The sequence below is a fragment of the Ovis canadensis genome, chromosome 6, assembly GCF_042477335.2.
Source record: "Ovis canadensis isolate MfBH-ARS-UI-01 breed Bighorn chromosome 6, ARS-UI_OviCan_v2, whole genome shotgun sequence".
Classification (NCBI taxonomy): domain Eukaryota; kingdom Metazoa; phylum Chordata; class Mammalia; order Artiodactyla; family Bovidae; genus Ovis; species Ovis canadensis.
In genome coordinates, this window is record NC_091250.1 from 132,432,084 (window position 1) to 132,453,752 (window position 21,669).

Below are 21,669 nucleotides of genomic sequence, written 5' to 3' on the forward strand. Positions count from 1 at the left end.
GAGTGGGTGTCTCTTTCTCAATCCTCTTCCTTCCCCAGCGGGCCCAGCCACTGCTGACCACAGCGCTTCACCCTCCTGCTCACATTCTCAAGACGACAGACGGCTGGTCTCGGAGAGCTCGCGTCCCTGCTGGCAAAGCTCCACAGGCCCGTGCCAGGAACCCCAGGACGGCCGGGGAGCTCGGGGAGGGCCTCCATCCCTTGCTCCAATTTTGTACAAGTGGACGCCACAGTCAGCGGAACTGAGGCCCCAGGGGGGCCAGAACCGGGCCTGCAGCCGGCCTGGGGCTCTCCCTCACCCTGCCCCCAGCTCGGGGACGCCTCCTCTGCGCCTGCAGCTCAGGGTCTGGAGCCAGATGAGGTGGGGTCCCGGGTCTCCCACCCCCATCCCCGGGCAGCTCCCGTGAGGCCAGGAGCCAGGAGGCGGTGCCCAGTCCTGGAGCCTGCCAGGCAGCAAAGTGTCAGGCCAGGGTCCCCCGGAGTGGGGGGGATTCTAGAGAAGTCAGGAGGTAGGGGGTTGGGGTAAGGGGCTCGTGGAGTGTAGCACATCACACACAGGCTCCCGAGACAGGGCGGGGTACACGGTGGTGACCCCTCCCACTGCAGGCTGAGGCTCTCCCCGCAGGCGCCCTGGGCTCCGACAACAGCTGGGTGGGCCACCAGGGAGGCCGGGGGGGGGGGGGGCTGGCCATGGACCGCGGGGTTCCTGGGCCCCTCTACCACGTCGAGCTCACAGCACGGATCCCACCCAGCCTCCGACGGCCGCCCTACACTCCCAGCACCTTCGAGCCTCTCGTCCTGTGCGGAGGAGCGGGGGCACAGCCACTCCCTCTCTGCCCACCGCGGCCAAACCCGCCAGGGAATCACAGACCTGCCAGCCAGGGCCCCGCCCCCAGCCCGGTGGCTGCCTGGTCATCAGGGGACCCGGTGGCTCAGTGCCAGCTGCTTGCACCCCTGGGAAAAAGGTCTTCCTTTTCTGACCTCAAACAGGAGGAGAGGAAGCAGTTGGAGTGAGGGAGGAGGGGGCAGGGTGAGTCTCCTGGCTCGCCTCCTTCCCCTGCACCTGTCCACGCAGGGTTCCTGGGTCCGGTGATCTGGATCCTTCTCCACCACTCTCCTACAGGGCCCCGTCTCGGGGGCTGGCTCTCTGGGACACAAAGACCAGGTCCCCCTATGGCTGGTAGCTCAGGGGAGCTCACCCTGACCCCAACGCTGGTCCCAATGTATGTCTCCAGGGAGGGACAGCCACAGAAAAAAGAACGCCTTTCACTTAGGGCGGGGGGCCCCGATCCCTCACCTCAGTCTCCCGGTGTGAACCCCCAGGGGGGACCCTGCATCCAGGCGGCTCGAGTGGTGACAGCGGAGGGCACAGGAGCTGGAGCCCAGAGCCAGAGGCTGAGGTGGAAATGCAGAGGGGCCCCAGCAAGACCCCCGCACCACTGCCTGCTGTGATCCGATTGGCAGCTTCACCGCCCAGCAGCACAGGCCTCTCGGGTGACGGGGCACCCGTGTCTCTGATGCCCAGCAGGAGCTACACATGCCCGGGCTGCAGGCCTGCTCTGCCGGGGACTTCCCTCCTCTGCGGCAGGTCCACGGGGGCATTGCTGAGCATGGGCACTCAAGCGGGGCCCTGTCCTTCGCCAGGAGCGGACTGAGCAGGAAAGGCAGACAGGGGAACACGGAGAGCAGCGCACGGGCTGCGGGCCTGCACCCAGCTCTGGGAGGTAGGGGCCAGGGTGGCAGCAGTGGGGGCCCCCAGACGGGCCGAGCTGCTCCCAATCCACGCCTGGCCCAGGGCCGGGCTGGGTACACAGGGCGCCCAGCATGAATGGGAGGCCCGGGGGACAGCGGCTTTCCGAGGGGGGCCCACCCCGCCCCTGCCCTCCTGCCCCAGGGTTAGGACTCGGAGTGGGGTGGCATAGCATCCCAGCCAGGGCCCTCGGGGGACTGTGGTTGCCACCCTGGCTCCTCAGGCTTCGGGGTCAAGCCAGGGTCTACCCTGGCATCGCAGGCCCTGAGGTCAGCCCCTGACCTCCCGTCACCTTGCTGGGGGGCGGGCAGCCAGCAGTGAGGGGCAGGGGTTAGGCTGGCTCCTCCCCGGCTGGGGGCAGTGGGCAGGGGCCACCGCGGAGGTCTCTAATGCCGAAGAGGAGCGAGGCTGGATTACGACACGGAGTGGGGGAGACTGGGAGGCGGTGGATGGGCGCCCCCCCCCCCATGGAGCTGCAGCGTCTGCCCAGGGCCGGGGGGCGGGGGAGGCCCCAGCCTGGGTCTGGGCCACATCTCCCAGGGCAGGCTCCTCTGCAGCGTCTCACTTGAGTTCCCCAGGACTCCCGGAGTTAGAACTGCTTTCCCTCCCTTCCCCCAGGAAGTAGCTCAAGTCCAGAGAGGCACTCAGACAGGACAAGCACACGCTGCTGCTCCACGCCCTCCTCCTCTGCCTCCTGGGAGGAGCCATGCTGGCTTGGAGAAGCCGCCTCAGGGAGGTCTTCCCCAGGGCTGGCTCAGCCCCTGGCTGCGGGGGGAGCCCACCCTGGTCCCAGCACTCAGGGCGGTTACCCGTCAGCCTGGAGACCCGCCCTCCCTCTGCAGGCTCCAGCAGGCAAGACACCCACACCCCACCCGGCGGCCTGGGACGGGCGTGCTTAGCAGTGCGCCGCCCCAACCCTGGGCTCAGCCAGAACACAATAAACATCTGATTCACAAGGAAGCAAAGGGCACTTCTCGGAATCGGAACGTGGCCTCAGCGGAAGAGGTATGGACACCACGAGGGTGCCCTGCCAACCCCTCAGGCCATCACCTTGGTGACAGGGCCCACACCTTTCTAGGGCAAGGAGCGCTGGGTCCCACTGTGGCTAGCCCACAGGGGCCAAGGATCAGTGAGGCCTGGGGCCAGGGGTGAGAGAAGCGCCAGGTCTCAACGTGGTTCCTGACGTGGGGGGATGGGCAGGGGTCAACCTATAGGTGGCCCCAGAGCCAGAAGCTCAGAATCTCTGCTGTCCAGGGAGAAGGGGGACGGTGGGGAGACTCAAGTCCCGTGGGGCCCCCTCCCCACATCTGAGCACTTCACTCCCATGGCACCTGGAGTTGGCAGGCAGCTCAGGAGCCCGGCCCCCGAGCCCTAGTCCATCCGTGTGGCCCAGAGCTGGGGCCTTCTAGCACCCAAGTCATGAAGTGTCATTCACAAAGGAGGCGCAGGTCTCCTGGCCGCGCCAGGAGGCAGCCCCATTTCTCCTGGCATCGTCCTGCCTGCCCTCTGAGGCAGGCCCAGCGTGGGGAGCAGGGTGGCCAGGCAGAGCGGCACTGCTGGGCCTGCCTGTCTGAAGCTAGAGTCCAGAACACTCCCCACCCCTCAGCCCCCGCCTCTGGGGCTTAGGCGGCCCACATGTGAGACTGTCACCACCCTTGGACGACTGGTCAGGGCCACTGGAGAGTCAGAGGCCTTCTGACGACAGGCCACCTGCCTGTGGGTAGGATTTCAGAGTGTTGACCACCCCTCTACCTGCCCCCCGGGCCCCTCTGCACGGTCATCCACCCCCTCATCCATACTCTCACCACATCCGACACACACCAGCCGCTCCGGTCAAACTGGTCTGCCACCCCCAGCACTACCAGCCTCTGGCTCGGTCTGTTCCTACCTTCACGGCTGCCCTCGTGGCTCAGACAGTCATCCTTCTGACGGCAAATACTTCCTTCACCGGCCACCTGCCACTCACCTCCCTTGGCCAGGCTGCCTGGCGCTGCCTAGAGAATCACGTATGTACGTGCCCAGGCCTTACTGAGGCCACCTAACGAGCCAGCCAATAAGGGGAGAGCAGGGCCTGCCAGTCATTGACCCTCGCAGTCTCCAGTAGAGCATCAAGGACGGGAACCAGGAGGACCCACATGGCTCCCTGATCCTGGCCACTCCTAAGAGACTTGGGCCTTTGCCACTAGACCCAAGCAGCAGGGACCTAGAGCCTGCCCTTTGCCCTCCGCCTCTCCAGGCCCCGCCCCTCCCAAGCAGCCACTGCCCGGCTATCCCTGCCCTCTAGCCCCGAGGGCTTCGGACAGCACCCTCACTGGCCCACAGTTGCTGGACACCAACCATGTGCCACCACCAGCTCCTGGACCTTCACAGCCACCTGTGCAGTAGAAAGCGGTTCACTACCTGCCTTTTGCAGACGAGGAAACCGAGGCTCAGCAGGTTGAAGCCTCCTGGCCAAGACCACACAGCTGGTAAAGAGTGGCAGCCGGATTGCCAGAAAGGACCCAGCCCCTCTGTGTGTCTCTCTGTGCCCCCCAGGCCTCCCACATGCAGGCCTGCAAGCTTGCGGGGTTCCATGTTGGGGGACGGACATTGGGGGCTGACTCAGCACCTCACTTTCTTCTGTCCACGTGAACAGAAAGGGCCAAGGGAGGTTTGGAGTCGCCTACCCGCCTATCTCTCCCAAGCTGGCCTCCTTGGTGGGCTCCTCCCTGACTCTGCAGGCCTGAGGGGCTCCCCAAAAAGGGCAGACCCTCTGTCAGTGCCCCTTTTTCCAGATGGCTAACAGGGGTCAGTACGGGCCATCTACTCCTCTGGCCAGGGTGCGCCCCAACACAGGGCACAGAGCCAACTAATAGAGTGGAACGGAGGGGAATTTGACAGAGCTCTCATCCTGGAGCCCCCATGCTGGCCCCCGGCCCGCCTGCAGTGCTGGACACGGTGGGATGAGAGCCAGGAGGTAACGGATCCCAGCCCCCTCCTCGAGTCTCAGGAGCCTGGGCCACTCATTCACTGCAGGGCTAAACATAATTCTAGAAACCTACCCTGTCTCCAGGACTTGCCCTGCCCCCTTGGCTGTCAGACTGTCCTGAAAAACTTCTACACATTTTATCATCTTCATCACAGCAGATAACATTTCCTGAGCCCCCTTTTTGCTGGGGCCTGGTTCCAGCCTCATTAGCAAGATCACATGCCCCTTGTCCATACAGAGCTCTTGTCTGAGGCCAGGGCCCTTTAGGAGTGTCTCTTTACTCAGCATGGCCACCTGGCCAGCTGGCACAGACGTCACGGGTGTTGACAGATGGGCAAACTGAGGCAGAGAGAGAGGATGTGAGGCACTGGGGCTCCAACAGGATGGAAGGAGTGGGCTCCGGGCCTGCACGCTGCTGCAGGGCCCAGGCCCAGCAACACCTCCGGTGGGAGCCACTGCCAACACTTCACCAGGGGCAGGCGAGGCCCAGAGCAGCAGGAGAGAGCCGGGCTGCTGGGAGGGGCCTGGCCCACATGTGGAAGGAAGGCTGTCCTCAACCCCCGCTCTCTGACACTCGCTGTTCCCCAGAATACAACTCGCAGACACCCCCAGAGCCACGGGGCTATCAGTCACTCACACTTCAGTGTGAGTCAGCTCCAGCGGGCAGCTTTTCTCCACTCTGCGCTGCGCGGGCCAAGGGAACGAAAAGTTCGTAAACTCGCCGCCCGGGGCCCTCAGAAGCCGAGTCTGGTGGCTCCTGTAATAGGGACCTGCGGCGGTCCGCGAACCCCTGGGGTCTGAGGAAGCGGGGGCCCAGAGGAACGAGGGTGACGCGGAGCAGACGCGACGCCCCGGCCCCCGCTCCTAGGCCTCCAGAGTGCACCCTGCGCACCCCGAACTCGCGCGCTTCCTCGGGGAGCGTGGCGCCGGCCGCCGGGCCTGGCGCGCGCTGGAACTGACCGGCCCCCGCCCGCTCTCTGGCGAGAACCCCGGTCCCGGAGTCTCCAGCCAGCCCGGGAGACGCGATCGCGCCCCGCCCGCCTGCGCCCCGCCGCCGTGCCTTACCTGCCGAGGCTCTGCTCCCAGCCCGCGGGCCCTGCGTGCCTGCGGCGGCTCCCGGCTCGGCCGCCAGGAGCTCCCGCCCGCCGGGCAGGCAGCCACGAGCCGGGTCCGGCCAGGAACTCTGCCCGCCCCTTCTATCTGGCCCCGCCCCGGGCCCCGCCCCGCCCCCTCAGGCTCCTCGCCCGGTCCCTGTCCTCTCGGCCCCGCCCCTTCTGTCTGGCCCCGCCCCGGCGCGTGCCCGCCCCTTCGACATGGCCCCGCCCATGACTCGTGCCCCTTTGATCTGGCCCCGCCCCGTCCCTGTCCTCCAGGCCCCGCCCCTCTACCTGGTCCTACCCTCACCCAGCGCCACCTCCCCAGACTCCGGGCAGGTCTACGGCCCGCCTTCACTCCCCTCCCCGCGATCTCGGCCCCGCCTCCGCTGGCTCTCCGGGCCCACCCCACCGACTCCTTTTGCCGTCTGGAGGTCTCCGCGCGCAGCTAGCGGGTCTCGGGGTTCAAGGTTGGGTGCAGGGTTTGGGTCAGGACCTCAGAGCCCGGGAAACCCCCATCTTTCCCCACTTCTGGTCCCGAGGCGAGAAGGCTGTGGGGTTGGCTGCGGGTGTGGACGCCATCCCCACACCTCACACAACAGATGCGCAGTAAATGCACGTGTGTGTCCTGCCCAGGGGCCCCTCATGGCTCCACTGGGGACGGCGCTGCCCCCTCCCCCGAACCCACTGATCCTGATCCTGCAGGAGGAGGGGCAGGGCCCTGTCATGATCCCCTACCCCCCACCCCCCTCACCCACCAGGCAGAAAAGGGCTTGCTGGGAACCGAACCTCTGGAATCTTGCCCTTGTTCCAGAAGAGTCTCGAAGGGCACTTTTTAGCCACTTCCAAGCCGGGACACAGATCTTGTAGCGGGTCTGGACTCCCAGGATCCAGGGGTCTTGTTCCAGGATTGGGAGGCCCAGAAAACAGTAAATGTACTTCATGTTTTACCTCCTGGGAGGCTCCCAAGCAAGGCCCTTCCCCACAACCACCAGGGTACAGGAGACACAAACCCAGTTTCAGACTAAGTTTACCCTGTTTAAGGGGAGAGGGCCTAGGCGAAAGGGGGCTTGTCAGATCTTGTAGGGAAAGGGGTTTTCTGGGAGGAGATGACTTCCTGAGAGGAGCCCCAAGGGGCAGTATAGGGTGTAGAGAGAGAGTGAATGTGTTCTTAGGAGAAGGAGCAAGGCCAGCAGGCTTAGGGGGGCTAGAGCCTTCCCAGGCAGGGCAGGGGTTCATGGCTCAGACACAATGAGGTGGAGTGGGTGGGGTCCCTGGTCCCAGAGCTTAGGAAATTGTGGGCAGGGGAAGGACAGGGCCTGGCCAGGGGCTAAAGGGACTGGAGCGGAGAACAGAAGGCCAGCCTGCAGAGGCTGAACCCTGTCCACAGGGGAGGCCCGGGCCTGCCCCTCTGTGCTGCGCTGGGCACCAAGGGCCAGTGTCCAGCAAGGCAGCCATGGCAGGGGCTGGGCCAGATACTCCGAACCAGGCAGGGCGGGGGACAGCCAGGCACTGGATGTGGTCATGCTGAGGCTGAGGTCCCTAGGAGCCTGGAGGAGGCATACCCAGGCTGTGGGGGTGCGCAGAGCTGGCAGCTGGACAGAACGTGGGCCTGTCAGTGTCCACTTGTTCCGGAGCAGCAAACGGGTCCCGGGCCCCAGGAAGACCGACCTTGGCTGCAGAGCACGCTCAGAGTCAGAGGAGATAACTGAGTGGAGGGAAGTGGGAAAGGCCGGAACCAAGGGGCTGTGCCCACTGGGGAAAGACCAGGACCGAGGGGGGCACTGGAGAAGGACATACCCCCAAGAGGAGCAGCTGGAGGCAGGGGGAGTGTCCAGTCAGCAGGGCCTCAGTTTCTTCTGTGAGACGAGGAGGGGCCCGTCTGCTGGAGAGGTGGCCAGGGAGTTCTGGTGGAAGATGGGAGCAAGCAGAGCTTCCCACACCCTAGCCCTTCAGGACCCAGGGTTGACAGACACTCGCTCAGCCTGGCCCACCCTCAGGGCTGGACTCGGGCCCCAAAGACCCTGCTTGCCTGTCCGTCCTGGCCCAGAGAGGCTGCCATGGAAGTGGCCGGGCTCACCGCTAGCACCCCACGTGGTCCCTCACTCCTGGAACAGGGCTTTCGGTGGAAGAGGCGGGGGAGTCCCTGACAGAGTGCTCACTGTGTCGAGGCTGGACGCACGTGCTCCCTGGTGCCTGGTCCAGCAGACCCTGCACGGGGAACCCTGGGTACCCGAGATGCTGCTGGGAATTCCGCAGCCTGTGGCCCATGGGAGGGAAGAGGGACACACGAGCAGACTCCACCGTGCCGCCGTGTCTCGGGGCGGTTGGCCGGGGAGGGGAACAGAGCCTGGGACAGTGGAGCGAAGCCGGACGTCAGTGGCTCCAGCCAGAACCCGGTCACAGCGCAGGGCAGGTGGGGGCTGGCTTCAGATGCCAAGCTCCAGGGAGACAGGGCAGACCAGGACGAAGAGGCCTCCCTGTCAGCGTCACTGCAGACAGCGTGGACGGACCAGGTGCCCCAGAGGGTTAGCACCCAACGATGCAAGTCCACTTCAAATGGGAATGCAAGCCCAGCTGCCTCTTGGAGAGAACCCGACAAGTCACATCGTCTGGTTCTTGCCCACCTCCCCAGCCCAGCCTCAGCCCCCGTGTGGGGAGGAGACCCTGGTTAGGACGTGGGGGCAGCTCGGTGCAGTCTGTCAAGTCAGGAACTGCAGACTACGGGGGGCAGAGGCAAGGAGAGCTAGGCACCCAGGGGTTCCCACTGGAGCTGGCAGGTCTGGTGTGGGTGAGGAGGAGGGTCTCATCTCTGGGGGAGGGCGTGCAGGCAGGTGAGCAGAGGTGAGGCAAGGACCCCTGGCTGAGGTGTGGAGGGTCTCTGCAGAGCAAGTCCAGCCTAAAGGCACACAGGTGACCCTTGAACCAGATTCTCGGGACAATGGCCCAAGAGCTGGACCTGCCACCTGCCACGCCCACCACTAGGGTACTGAGTTGCTGGGCAGTGCCAGAGCCCAGCACATTCAGAGGTGGCTGGGGGTGGGGAGACAGGACCCTGCTAAGACCCTGATGGGAAGGGCGCGGACCGTTGCCAGTCTAGGGCTCTTCACCTTCCCAAAAGCCCTGGGTTGTACATAGCACCCGGTGAGCCCCGAGCAGGCCCAGAGTCACCGCTGGCTTCTGTGCCGACTGCACACCCAGGCTCAGGGCCCACGGCCCACCCACCGGCTCTCCCTGGTGCCTCTAAACATAACAGGCTTAACAGATCTGTAAGCACCTCATTTCCCAGCTTCTCCTCAGTGACCGCTGAGCCATGCTGGCCAGCCGTCTGTCTGGCAGTCCTGGCAGCTCTATCTGCAAAGTGCACCCTGAATCCTGCCCCTTGCCCTCCCCTCATCTTCCCGGCCCCTGCCTGGCAGTGTCTGCGGTCACACCAGCAGCATGTAACCCCATGTCCGCTCATGCCACCTCTCCATGCTGGACCCTGAGCCCTCCCCAGGGGCACACGCCCATACCGTTTTGCCCTTCCCTCACTGTTTCCCACTCGAGGCACGGCCCGTCTCAGGGCCTCTGGGCTTCCTGCTACCTACTCCTGGATTGCTGTGACCCCAGACTCCTGTGTTTCCCTATCATGCCCTTAGACACCCCTCACTTCTGTGAGGCTGTTCTCCGCCCTCCTGCCCCTCCCCCCCACCCCGCTTTGTACCCACGCATCTTTGTACTTGCTGTGGCTGCGTCCCCAGGGCACTGGTACCTTTCGGGCACGGAATAGATGCTCGCTAAGAGGCTGGTGAAAGAACAGCCCAAGGTCTCAAGGGGCAGCCCCAAGGAAACGGCAGGTTTAGGCGGAGCTGCCCAGCTGGCCCCCGTGTCCAGAGGCCCCTGGAAGCTTCAGCCTTCTGGCCCATCCCGGCCCCAGGGCCGACACTCAGGGTGTTCCCAGCCGCTCCTCTCCAGGCTGGCTGTAGGGGGGTGGGGGTGCTCTGAACCCTTTGGCAGGCCGCTCCGGGCCAGGGTCAGGGCCAGGGCCAGGGCTCTGCATCTATGCCACTGGACCTCTGTTGGCTCCCTCTGAACCCCAGCCCCAGGCCCAGTGCTCTGTGGCTCTGCCCTGCCCTGTGCAGGAGGTGGGGGTCCTGTGCCTTTGTTGGAACCAAGGGGGAGCGGCAGAGTGGGCGCCAGGACCAGAGAGGGGGGCAGTGGCGGGTGGCTCCCAGGATGCCGGAGAGCCGGGCTAGAGATGAGGCGACTCCTCCGGACTCCGAGTGAGAGCTCCTGAGCTGGTCTCCCCTCTGTGCCCCCTGCCCCGCCCCGCATCACTCCTGAGACTCAGCTCAGGCTCCCCGCCCCAGGAGGCCTCTGGGTCCCCCACACTGCTGCCTGCCCGGGTGCCCATCCACCACACTGCACAGAACTCCTGTACTCTCTCACAGAGGCCCTGCATCCCCCTAGACTGGGCCCTCTCGGTCAGTGCTGGGCCCCAGCACAGGATCCTGCTCGGGGGCTGCCCTCGGTGGGTGGGGGCCAAGCTGTAGGCTTCCAGCCGGGTGGCCCACTGTGAGCCCTGAGAGGGCAGGGCCTGCATCCCCTTGCCCCCTGCCCTGCCCTCCTGCCCAGTGCAGGCATGGCCTGAGAGCGTGGGTCAGCGTCCGCTGCCCGTTGGTCAGAGGGGTCCTGAGCTGGGCCTGATGACCTGGGAGGGGTCTTCCGGGCAGGGGCACAGCCTGCACACAGCCTGGGGCAGGAGGAAAATGAGTCATGGGCTGTGACGCCAGCTCGAGGGCCGGCCAGTGCTCCTCATCCTGCTGCCTGCTGGGCTGAACCTTGACGAAGGCCCCCATCAGTACCCCCTGCCCGGATCAGCAGCAGCCTCCGATCTCGGAGGGGTCTGTTTGGGTAAATTTTCTCCCCAACGGGGTCAGGCAGTCCTATTAGCAAGATCTATTTCAGAACACCAGCACCCACCCCCCACACCGTGGGTGGAGGCCGGCCCACGCACACACGGGTGTTTCTATTTTTACATCCAAACACGCCTGCCCGCAGCCCCCGGTGCCTGATTTGGAACTTGAAAGCGACCTGTTCTATTCTGGGTCTGCTTCCGCCCTGGAGGTGGGGAGGAGGCGGGTGTTTGTACACAGAACCTTTCTCTGCCCGGCTCCTTCCCAAAGCCTCGGGTCCTGGCAGCCCTTGCCCGGCCCTTACCCCCACCCCCGGGCCACGTGACCTCCAGGAAGGCGCTGGGGTCGGGAAGGGGAAGCCCGCGTGAGGTTTGGGAAGGGGAAGCTGTGGCCCTCAGTATGCGAAGGCCTCACGTCACCCCCACCCCACCCCTGGGGCCCTCTGTGACCAGCCCAAGGAGGGGGCTAGCTGGCCCTTCTCCGGCCAGCAGTGGACACTGGGCTGATGGGCTGAGATGAGAGGCAGTGAGGTGCCTGCTGTGGATGTGAAGACCCCTGGACCAGAGGTGGGAGGAGGGAGGGGAAGCTTGGGCGGATCCCAGGAGGGGGCGCGCCTGGGAGGACTCGGCCCTCCTAGGCCTGTCCCTGCAGGCGAGACCAGGCTCCCTGGGCAGGAGCCAGGGAGGGATTTGCCTGCCAGTTTCCAAAACCTGCACCTGGCTGGGCCTCTCTCTCGGTTTGGGGGGTATGTCCCTAGACCTGCAGGCCCCTGCCCAGCCCAGCACCCCAGGGTACCACTCTCTCCCCACTTCCACTTATCCATCCTCGGGAGTGGTCTTTAGCTTCGACTGCCGCTCCTGCGGGTCCCCCAAGCTACAGTAGGCCACTTGAAGTCCCCCAGGTGCTGCCTCTGGGTCACTTCCCTATTAAATGTGCCTCCGTCTGGCCCATCAGCCCATTTTGTGAAATGCATGCTGACACCACGATGCCCTCCTGTGCTGCTGTCCCCCCCCTCCCCTGGGCTGAGCGGGAGCCTTGGGGCAGGAACCCGCACCAGCACCACGGCCGTAGCTGAGGATGGCTCTGTCCAGCCTGCTTCTGAGCCCTGCCTGCAGCACCCGCCTCTGACCGCTGACCTTGGGATGAACAGGGTCCACCCACAGCAAGCTTTTGAGCAGTGCCCAGCCAGGCTGGCCTGGGGTCAGGGGAGGAGGTGCAGCCCAAGGGGGTCCGGGAGGTCTCTGCCTCACCGGGAAGCTGGGATCGGCCTGTGAGGCGGGGCTGCACTGGGCCCAGCTTGGGGGGCGCATCCTTGACCTTTCGCTCTTGCCAAGCAATGTGGCTGCAGAGCCTGTGTGCTGCTCCCATGGAGTCACTCAGAAACACACGGCTTGCCTTTTTTTTTTTTTTCTGTTTCCTGTTTCAAAAAATTAAGGGCAAAGTTGTGCCTGCTTATCTCAGCTCATTTGTCAACAGTGCTGGAATACCTGGCTAATCATTGGAGAAAGAGACCCTACTGCACGTCTTATGCCCGCATAAGTTTCAGTGAGACTACAGGCTTGAAACACAAAGGAAAAAAAAAACCCACATATTAAAATGAAAATGTAGATGGCTATATACTATGGAGATGGTACAGGATTTCTAGGTACAGTACCAAAGGTGAAATAATCAGCTTTTGAGTACATAAAGGCAAGAACCAGTAGCTATAGTGGTAGATATAGAAGGTATATAGAAAATATGGTGGTAGTAGATATAGAGGGTGACTGTCAAAAACATCATAAACAAAATTGAATGGAAAACTACGAACTGGGAAGGAATCGGGGGAAAACGCATGCATTAACAAGGGGGTTATTTACAAGTTTCTACCGTTAGTTGAAAACGGGCACAAGTAGCAATTCATATAAAAAGAACTATATGTAACCAATAAGAACGTGTTTAAACATGTTCTGCTTCACTAGAGGTGTTGGAGAAGACTCTTGAGAGTCCTCTTGGACTGCAAGGAGACCCAACCAGTCCATCCTAAAGGAAATCAGTCCTGAATATTCACTGGAACCATTGATGCTGAAGCTGAAGCTCCAATACTTTGGCCACCTGATGTGAAGAAGAACAGACTCCTTGGAAAAGACCCTGATGCTGGGAAAGGTTGAAGGCGGGAGAAGGGGACGACAGAGGAGGAGATGGTTGGACGGCATCACTGACTCAATGGACATGAGTTTGAGCAAGCTCCGGGAGATGGCAATGGATAGGGAAGCCTGGTGTGCTGCAGTCCATGGGGTCGCAAAGGGTTGGACCTGACTGAGTGACTGAACAGCAACTTCACTAGTAATTAAATCAATACAAATGGGACACGATACCATTTTTTGCTTTTTGAAGATAAAACTCTTTCATAGCACTTTAATGTCCAACAGCAAGTAAAAGCATTTTTTCCCTACACATTCATGTATTTGATTCTCTGCTGGCTCAGTGGTAAACAATCCGTCTGCCAATGCAGGAGACACAGGTTCGATCCCTGGGTCAGGAAAATCCCCTGGAGAAGGAAATGGCAACCCACTCCAGTATTCTTGCCTGGGAAATTCCAAGGACAGAGGAGCCTGGTGGGCTACAGTCCATGGGATCGCAAAAGAGTTGGACGTGACTTACCGTCTAAACAACAACAACAAAAAAGAATTTGTATTCAGTCTTTCCAGAGGTGCACAAAAATGAGTCCACACTGAGCACAAATTCACATCCTGCTGATTTACTACAAGATGAAATCAGCATGTGACTCATTTATGTGGGGTTGTTGTTCTTGCTGTTTGAGGCCACCTGGCTTATAGGGTTTCATTCCCCACCAGGAGATGGAACCTGGGCCCCTGAGCAATGGAAGCATGGAACACTAACCTCTGGATCACCAGGGAGTTCCCTAGGGTGTGTGTTTTAAATTTTGATTCTATTCGTTATCAGATTTATACTCACATGCATGTAATGTAAAGAGTTAGCTTGACAAACCTTCCTACAAAACATAGCAGTCCATCTCCCTTCGTTTTCCGTCACAACTTTTAATTCACTTTTTGGGTTTCACCTCTGCATCCCCAACCCAGCACTTGCATCAGGACTTCCTGACCTCCAGTATCATTTTGTTTAGATTGACGGTCGTGGCTGACATCATGATGACACGGCATGAACAGTGCTCTTGTCTGAGCCTCACAACGTATAACTTTTCCTTTCTTGCTCAACTTCTCCTTTCCCCCGGAGCTAACATGGTTTTTTTTTTTTTTTTTTGGTTTTTGTTTTTGCTTAATTCTCAATACCAATTCAACTCCCAATTCAACCCCATGTCCACGTCTCCCCCAAGACATCTGTGTATCAGGTAGATTGAGTGACAGTATCTATCGCCTTGACACAGACTCTGCTTTCTCGCTGGGGCTCAGCCGAGCTCTGGGGCGGCCTCACCAACGCCCCGAGGTCCCCCTGCTGTTCTCAGCAACAGGATCCCGTTTCCTGCTTCCCACGCCTTCCTCTTTCTTGCTTTCCTCCCCCTGTTTGGTGGAGCACATCAAGCAACTTCCTCAGAAAGGGTTATTTAGTCGCTAAATCACGTCTGAGTCTTCTGTGATGCCATGGACTCGCCACCAGGCTCCTCTATCCATGGGTTTCCCAGACAAGAATGCGGGAGTGGGTTGTCATTTCCTTCTCCAGGGGATCTTCCCGGCTTGAGGATCGAACCCGTGTCTCCTGTGTCTCCTGCGTTGGCAGGCAGGTTGTTTACCGCTGAGCCGCCTGGGAAGCCCCCAGAAAGGGTGCAGGAATGTGAATTGTTTGAGGCCTTATCATTCTGAAAGTATCTCTCTTCTCCCCTCACTCTTTTTTTTTCCCTTGAAACCTTAAATCCCACAACATTTTGTATTATAAAGGTGAACCCTGAATCTCATGATGTCTCGTCAGTGGGATTTCTGGTAGCAGGCATACGCACCAGGAGCCCCAGCCGTTTTGGATTCGAAGCAACAGGGATGAGCAACCAGTAGGGTCTGGTCATACTAGGTAAGGATTCGTTGATCTCCTCGGAAGCCTCATGCACACGTTTCTGATAATAGGCTGCCGAGGCTTTGGAGATGGACTGGTGGGCTGCCTAAATCCGGGCTGCACGGCTGCCAGCCTTCACAGAGACACGGACGTCCCCACCAGCAGAGGCCCAGGAGCAGAAGAGGCTCCAGGAGCCCGCGCCGCAGCCTCCACGGGTCAGTCACCTCCAGGCCCGGTCACCTTGCCGAGGCTGCCGCCTCGTCTGTGGTACGCTGGGCCACGGCTCAGACGGCCCTTGGGTGGCATGACTGCCGGTGTAGGGCACCATGGGCACCGCAACTGGCAAAGCTCCCCTCCCTCTGGATGGATGTAGAATCCTAGCTGCACAGAGCCCGCCAGTCCACCTCCACCCTCTATCATCGGGCTTCCCTGGCGGCTCAGCTGGTAAAGAATCCGCCTGCAGTGCAGCAGGCCCCGCTCAATTCCTGGGTCAGGAAGATCCCCTGGAGAAGGGACAGGCTACCCACTCCGGTATTCTTGGGCTTCCCTTGTGGCTCAGCTGGCAAAAAAAATCCACTTGCAATGTGGGAGACCTGAGTTTGATCCCTGGGTTGGGAAGATCCCCTGGAGGAGGGCATGGCAGCCCACGCCGGTGTTCTTGCTGGGAGGAGAATAGGGCTGCCAAGAGTCTGAGCACAGCACACTGAGAGGTTTTATCCACCGCTCTCCAGCTGTGGGAAGGCTGAAGTCATTCTGACGCTGGTCCCTTGTATGTCACCTGTTGTTTCTCTCTGGACCCCTGTGTGGTGGTTTTTGGGGTTTGATATTTACTTATTTGGCTGCGCTAGGCCTTACTGGCAGCATACAAGGTCTTTTGCCTTCACTGTGGCCTGAGGGACCTTTAGTTGTGGTGCGTGGCATCTAGGTCCCTGGCCGGGGATAGAAACCCAGCCCTCTGAACTGGGAGCGTGGAGGCTTAGCCGCTGGACTGCCAGGGAAGCCTTTCCTCTTTGTGTCCAGGGTTCTGAAATTCTACTTGGCTGTGCGTCTACTATGCACCTATTTTCGTGTTCGGATCTGGGCCTTCAGTAGCTCCTTTCAATCTGGAGACTCAGGTTTAATTTCTGTGAAAACGCCTTTTTTTTTTTTTTCTTTCTTTTTGACCTCACAACTTGTGGGATCTTAGTTTCCCAACCAGCGATTGAATCCAGGCCCTCGGCAATGAAAACATGGAATCTTAAACACTGGACTGCCAGGGAATTCCCAAATTTCTGTGATCTCTGTCCCACTGTTTCTTAGATGATTTTCTTCCTTCCAGTTCTCTTTCTAGAATTCCTTTTGAGTAGATGTCAGGTCTCCGAGCTGTGTCGTGCTTACTCGCTCAGTCATGTCCGACCCTTTTGGACTGCAGCCCGCCAGGCTCCCCCGTCCATGGGATTCTCCAGGCAAGAACCCTGGAGTGGGTTGCCATGCCCTCCTCCAGGGGATCTTCCCAACCCACGGACTGAACCCAGGTCTCCAGCACTGCAGGCAGATTCTTTACCAGCTGAGCCACCAGGGGAGCCTCGGGTCTGTTAGGTAAGTTCTCTAATATGGCACTTTCTTCTCTTGTTTTTTTCTTATTTTTAACTATCCCCTCCAACTCTTTGCTCTACTTTCTCCAAGATTTCCTCAACCTTATCTTCCAACTTTTCTACTGAATTTTCAATTTCTATGATGGTCTTTTTAATTCCCAAGAGCTCTTGTATTCTGTAACATTCCTTCTTCAAAGCAGCTGGTTTTTGCTTCATGAATACATAATTTTCTCTTTCCTTCCTGAGGATATTAATGAAGGTTTTGTAACAGGAGGGCAAGGGGCAGGGCGCAGCTTCTGAGAGAATGGCATAGCCCAAGGACAACATGAACCGATTAGAATCAAGTGGGTCCAAGACTGCAGGCACGTCCACTTTGATTAGAACTTGAACCTCGATCGGCAAGCTAAATAACACACAGAGAGGCGCCATGACAGCTCCAAGGCACTGTCGTAAGACCACGGAGCGGGCGGCGGCCCAGCTCTTGGAAATCTCCACTCCTTCCCCAAAACAACTGAAATAATCCCCCCACTCATTAGTATATGAAATTACCTAGTCTATAAAAACTAAAAACTACGCCAAAGCCTTTGACTGTGTGGATCAAAAAACTGGAAAATTCTTAAAGAGATGGGGATACCAGACCACCTGACCTGCCTCCTGAGAAATCTGTATGCAGGTCAAGGAGCAACAGTTAGAACCAGACATGGAGCGATAGACTGGTTCCAAACTGGGAAAGTAGTACATCAAAGTTGTATATTGTCACCCAGCTTATTTAACTTATATGCAGAGTACATCATTTGAAATGCCCAGATGGATGAAGTGCAAGCTGGAATCAAGATTGCTGGGAGAAATATTAATAACCTCAGATACGCAGATGACACCACCGTTATGGCAGAAAGCAAAGAGGAACTAAAGAGCCTCTTGATGAAGGTGAAAGAGGAGAGTGAAAAATTGGCTTAAAGCTCAACATTCAAAAAACTAAGGTCATGGCATCAGGTCTCATCATTTCATGACAAATAGATGGGGAAACAATGGAAACAGTGACAGACTTTACTTTCTTGGGCTTCAAAATCACTGCGGATGGTGACTGCTTCCAGGAAATTAAAAGATGCTTGCTCCTTGAAAGAAGAGCTATGAGCAACCTAGACAGCATATTAAAAAGCAGACATATTACTTTGCTGACAAAGATCGGTATGGTCAAAGCTATGGTTTTTCCAGTAGTCATGTATGAATGTGAGAGTTGGACCATAAAGAAAGCTGAGCACCAAAGAATTGATGCTTTTGAATTGTGGTGTTGGAGAAGACTCTTGAGAATCCCTTGGACAGCAAGATCAAAGCAGTCCATCCTAAGGGAAATCAGTCCTGAATATTCATTGGAAGGACTGATGGTGAAGCTGAAACGCCAATACTTTGGTCACCTGATGTGAAAAGCTGACTCCCTGGAAAAGACCCTGATGCTGGGAAAGATTGAAGGGGGGATGACAAGGATGAGATGGTTGGATGGCGTCACCAACTCGATGGACATGAGTTTGAGCAGGCTCCGGGAGATGGTGATGGACAGGGAGGCCTGGCGTGCTGCAGTCACGGGGTCGCAAAGAGCTGGACACGACTGAGCGACTGAACTGAACTGATAAAAACTAACCAGGCCACGCTTCAGTCTCACTCGCCCTCAGCAAGGGCCCACACTCTGTCTGTGGAGCGTGCTTCTCTCTGAATCTGAATAAATCCACTTCTTACCCATCACTTTGTCTCTCACTGAATTCTTTCTGTGATGAGACACCAAGAACCTGAGCTTCACCAGGTCCTGACAGCACGTTCTGTGGGTGTCGTCCCTGCCACGTGGGTTCAATTCCCAATCTGAGGTGAACAGTTCCAGTTTTTCTAAGCCGTCTTCTCCCAGCCGTCTCTGTTTCCTCCCAGTCCCCCTTTTCCTGTTTGTTTGTCCTGATCTTCAGGAGCCAAGGGTCCTTCTGACGTCTGGGTCCGGCTGAACTGGCCTAGCGCTCAGGCAGGAGGAGGGGGTCCTGCACGGTGAGGTCCACACGATGACCTGGCAGGATCCCTAGATGATCAGATTCCCTCAGGAAACCCCGCGACATCCTGCCTGGAGGGCAGTTCCCAGTGTTCTGGGCTCTGAGGGTGGGTGGTTGGGACACACCTGGGTTCTCATTGTCCTGTAAATGGACACTGGCCCCCCTGCTCCTGAGGGTCCCCCAGTCCAGAGACCCCCTGTGAGCCCACCCCAGGGAGGGAGCCTGAGGTGTGGGGACACCTCCTTAGGGCCACGGCAGACTCTGGATTGGACCCCACTTTACAACCACAGGACGGAAGTGCCCAGGAAGGGGGAGCAGGGTGACGTCCCTGCCTCTGAGATGACCTTGGAGATGAACAAGGTAGCGAGCGATGTAAGGAGGGGTTGGGGGCCGGCAGGGGTGGACTCCGTGTGCCCGGGAGCAGCCAGGAGTGGGGAGCTGCCCCGGACGTGGGGAGGGCTGTTCCGACGCGCTCTGGGTTCTGCCCCAGGCTGCTGCCGGCCGCGGGCGGCCCTGGAAGCGCTGGCCCACACCGCCCCCTTGCGGGCACTCACGGGAGGGCGCCGGGCCGCCACCGCCGCCCCGGCCGCCCTGGGCCGGGAGAGCGTCTCTGGAAGCAGGCCCGGGCCCAGGGTCTCGTCCGCTGTGCCGGGACCCCTGCGTAGCTGTCGGATGCCCCTGAGCTCTGCCCTGGGGCGCCCGTGCCCACCTGGAACTAAATAGGGGTCCCACAGAATTTGCATTTTTGATCACTCAAGTCAAGAAACGAACTGTGGGCCCCTGGTCAGAGACTGTTCCTCCAGGTGGGTGGCCGGTGGGCCCCGGGCGTGGCGGCGGTGGGTCCAGAGGTCGGGCGGCCCGAGGGTCCTCCCGGGGCCTGTACCCCCCGCGAGGGACTGGGTGAGGGGCGAGGTCACAGGCCGCATGTGGGCGGAGCGGCCGCCGCCAGCACCGCCGCCCCTGACCCTGCGCTTCCGCAGGGGCATCTCCGCGGGGCCCTTCTGCAAGGGACCTGGGCCCTTCCGCAGCCGGCATCTCCTCTCTTGCCTGCCTCTCAGGGGGCGCGCAGCTGCTCAGGCAGCCGTCGGGCCATCTCCGCGTCCTCCCTTCCCCCGCTTACCTGGGAACCACCCGCCGGACAAGGCGAAGGTGGCCTTGTTAGACCCCCTTCTCTGGAGCTGACGACGGGGGAGTGGAAGCCAGGAGCGAAACGTTTACCTCAGATTGGGATGAGAACCCAGCCACAACCAACAGAACCTGGTGTCAGCACCCAGTGAAGCTCAGGTTCCTGATGCCTCATCGCAGAAAGAATTCAGTGAGAGACAAAGTGATGGGTAAGAAGTGGATTCATTCAAGTCAGGGAGACGCACACCCCACAGACAGACTGTGGGGCATCACAGAGGGCCAGTGAGGTCCTGAAGTGAGGCAGGGTTAGTTTTTATAGGCTGGGTAATTTCGTATGCTAGTGAGTGGCTAACAGTTTTGCCAAGAGAATGCACTGGTCATAGCAAACACCCTCTTCCAACAACACAAGAGAAGACTCTACACATGGACATCACCAGACGGTCAACACCGAAATCAGACTGATTATATTCTTTGCAGCCAAAGATGGAGAAGCTCTACATAGTCAGCAAAAACAAGACCAGGAGCTGACTGTGGCTCAGATCATGAACTCCTTATTGCCATATTCAGATTTAAATTGAAGAAAGTAGGGAAAACCACTAGACCATTCGGGTATGACCTGAATCAAATCCCTTATGATTATACAGTGGAAGTGAGAAATAGATTCAAGGAATTAGACCTAATAGACACAGTGCCTGAAGAACCATGGACGGAGGTTCGTGACATTGTACAGGAGGCAGTGATCAGGACCATCCCCAAGAAAAAGAAATGCAGAAAAGCAAAATGGCTGTCTGAGGAGGCCTTACAAATAGCTGTGAATAGAAGAGAAGTAAAAGGGAAAAAAGGAAAGATATATCCATCTGAATGCAGACCTCCAAAGAATAACGGGGAGAAATAAGAAAGCCTTCCTCAGTGATCAGTGCAAAGAAATAGAGGAAAACAATAGAACAGGAAAGACTAGAGATCTCTTCAAGAAAATTAGAGATACCAGGGGAACATTTCATGCAAAGATGAGCACAATAAAGGACAGAAATGGTATGGACCTAACAGAAGCAGAAGATATTAAGAAGAGGTGGCAAGAATACACAGAAGTATTAACTGTACAAAAAAGATCTTCATGACCCAGATGACCACGATGGCGTGATCACTCACCTTGAGCCAGACATCCTGGAGTCCGAAGCCAAGTGGGCCTCAGGAAGCATCACTGCGAACAAAGCAGCGATGGAATTCCACCTGAGCGACTTCCAGTCCTGAAAGATGATGCTGTGACAATGCTGCGCTCAATATGCCAGCAAATTTGGAAAACTCATCAGTGGCCACAGGACTGGAAAGGTCAATTTTCATTCTATCCCAAAGAAATACAATGCCAAAGAATGCTCAAAATACTGCACATTTGCACTAACCTCACACGCTAGTAAAGGAACACTGAAAATTCTCCAAGCCGGGCTTCAATAGTACATGAACTGAGAACTTGCAGATGTTCAAGCAGGATTTAGAAAAGGCAGAGGAACCAGAGATCAAACTGCCAACATCCGCTGGATCATCAAAAAAGCAAGAGTTCCAGAAAAGCATCTATTTCTGCTTTATTGACTATGCCAAAGCCTCTGACTGTGTAGATCACAACTAACTGGAAAATTCTTAGAGATGGGAATACCAGACCACCTTAGCTGCCTCCTGAGAAATCTGTATGCAGGTCAAGAAGCAACAGTTAGAACCAGACATGGAACAACAGACTGGTTCCAAATTGGGAAAGGAGTACGTCAAGGCTGTATATTGTCACCCTGCTTATTTAACTTATATGCCGAGTACATCATGAGAAACCCTGGGCTGGATGAAGCACAGGCTGGAATCAAGATTGCCGGGAGAAATCTCAATAACCTCAGATATGCAGATGATACCACCCTTATGGCAGAAAGCAAAGAGGAACTAAAGAGCCTCTTGATGAAAGTGAAAGAGGAGAGTGAAAAAGCTGGCTTAAAACTCAACATTCAAAAAACGAAAATCATGGCATCCGGTCCCATCGCTACATGGCAAATAGATGGGGAAACAATGGAAACAGTGACAGACTTCAGTTCCTTGGGTTCTAAAATCACCGTAGATGGTGACTGCAGCTATGAAATTAAAAGACACTTGCTCCTTGGAAGAAAAGCTATGACAAACCTAGATAGCATATTAAAAAGCAGAGACATTACTTTGCAGACAAAGGTCCACCTAATCAAAGCTATGGTTTCT

General features: G+C 58.3%; 1 protein-coding gene and 1 long non-coding RNA gene across 3 annotated transcripts in view; one reads left to right on the forward strand and one right to left on the reverse strand.

Annotated features, from left to right (window-relative positions):
• SH3BP2 (SH3 domain binding protein 2) overlaps positions 1-5,925 on the reverse strand; it is a 35,358-nt gene extending 29,433 nt beyond the window's left edge. The window contains exon 1 of one of the 2 annotated variants that reach the window (XM_069594888.1): positions 5,783-5,925. The gene's annotated coding sequence lies outside the window, so the exon portion shown is untranslated. Of the gene's footprint in view, positions 1-3,637; positions 3,954-5,782 lie in introns of those variants that run through there. The other variant, XM_069594889.1, reaches the window with a different exon arrangement.
• A 9,470-nt stretch (positions 5,926-15,395) lies between these two features.
• LOC138442784 (uncharacterized) lies at positions 15,396-18,025 on the forward strand. The gene is made up of 2 exons (XR_011257907.1): positions 15,396-16,289; positions 16,557-18,025. It is a non-coding gene; the product is annotated as an uncharacterized lncRNA (long non-coding RNA).
• Positions 18,026-21,669: the final 3,644 nt, after the last annotated feature.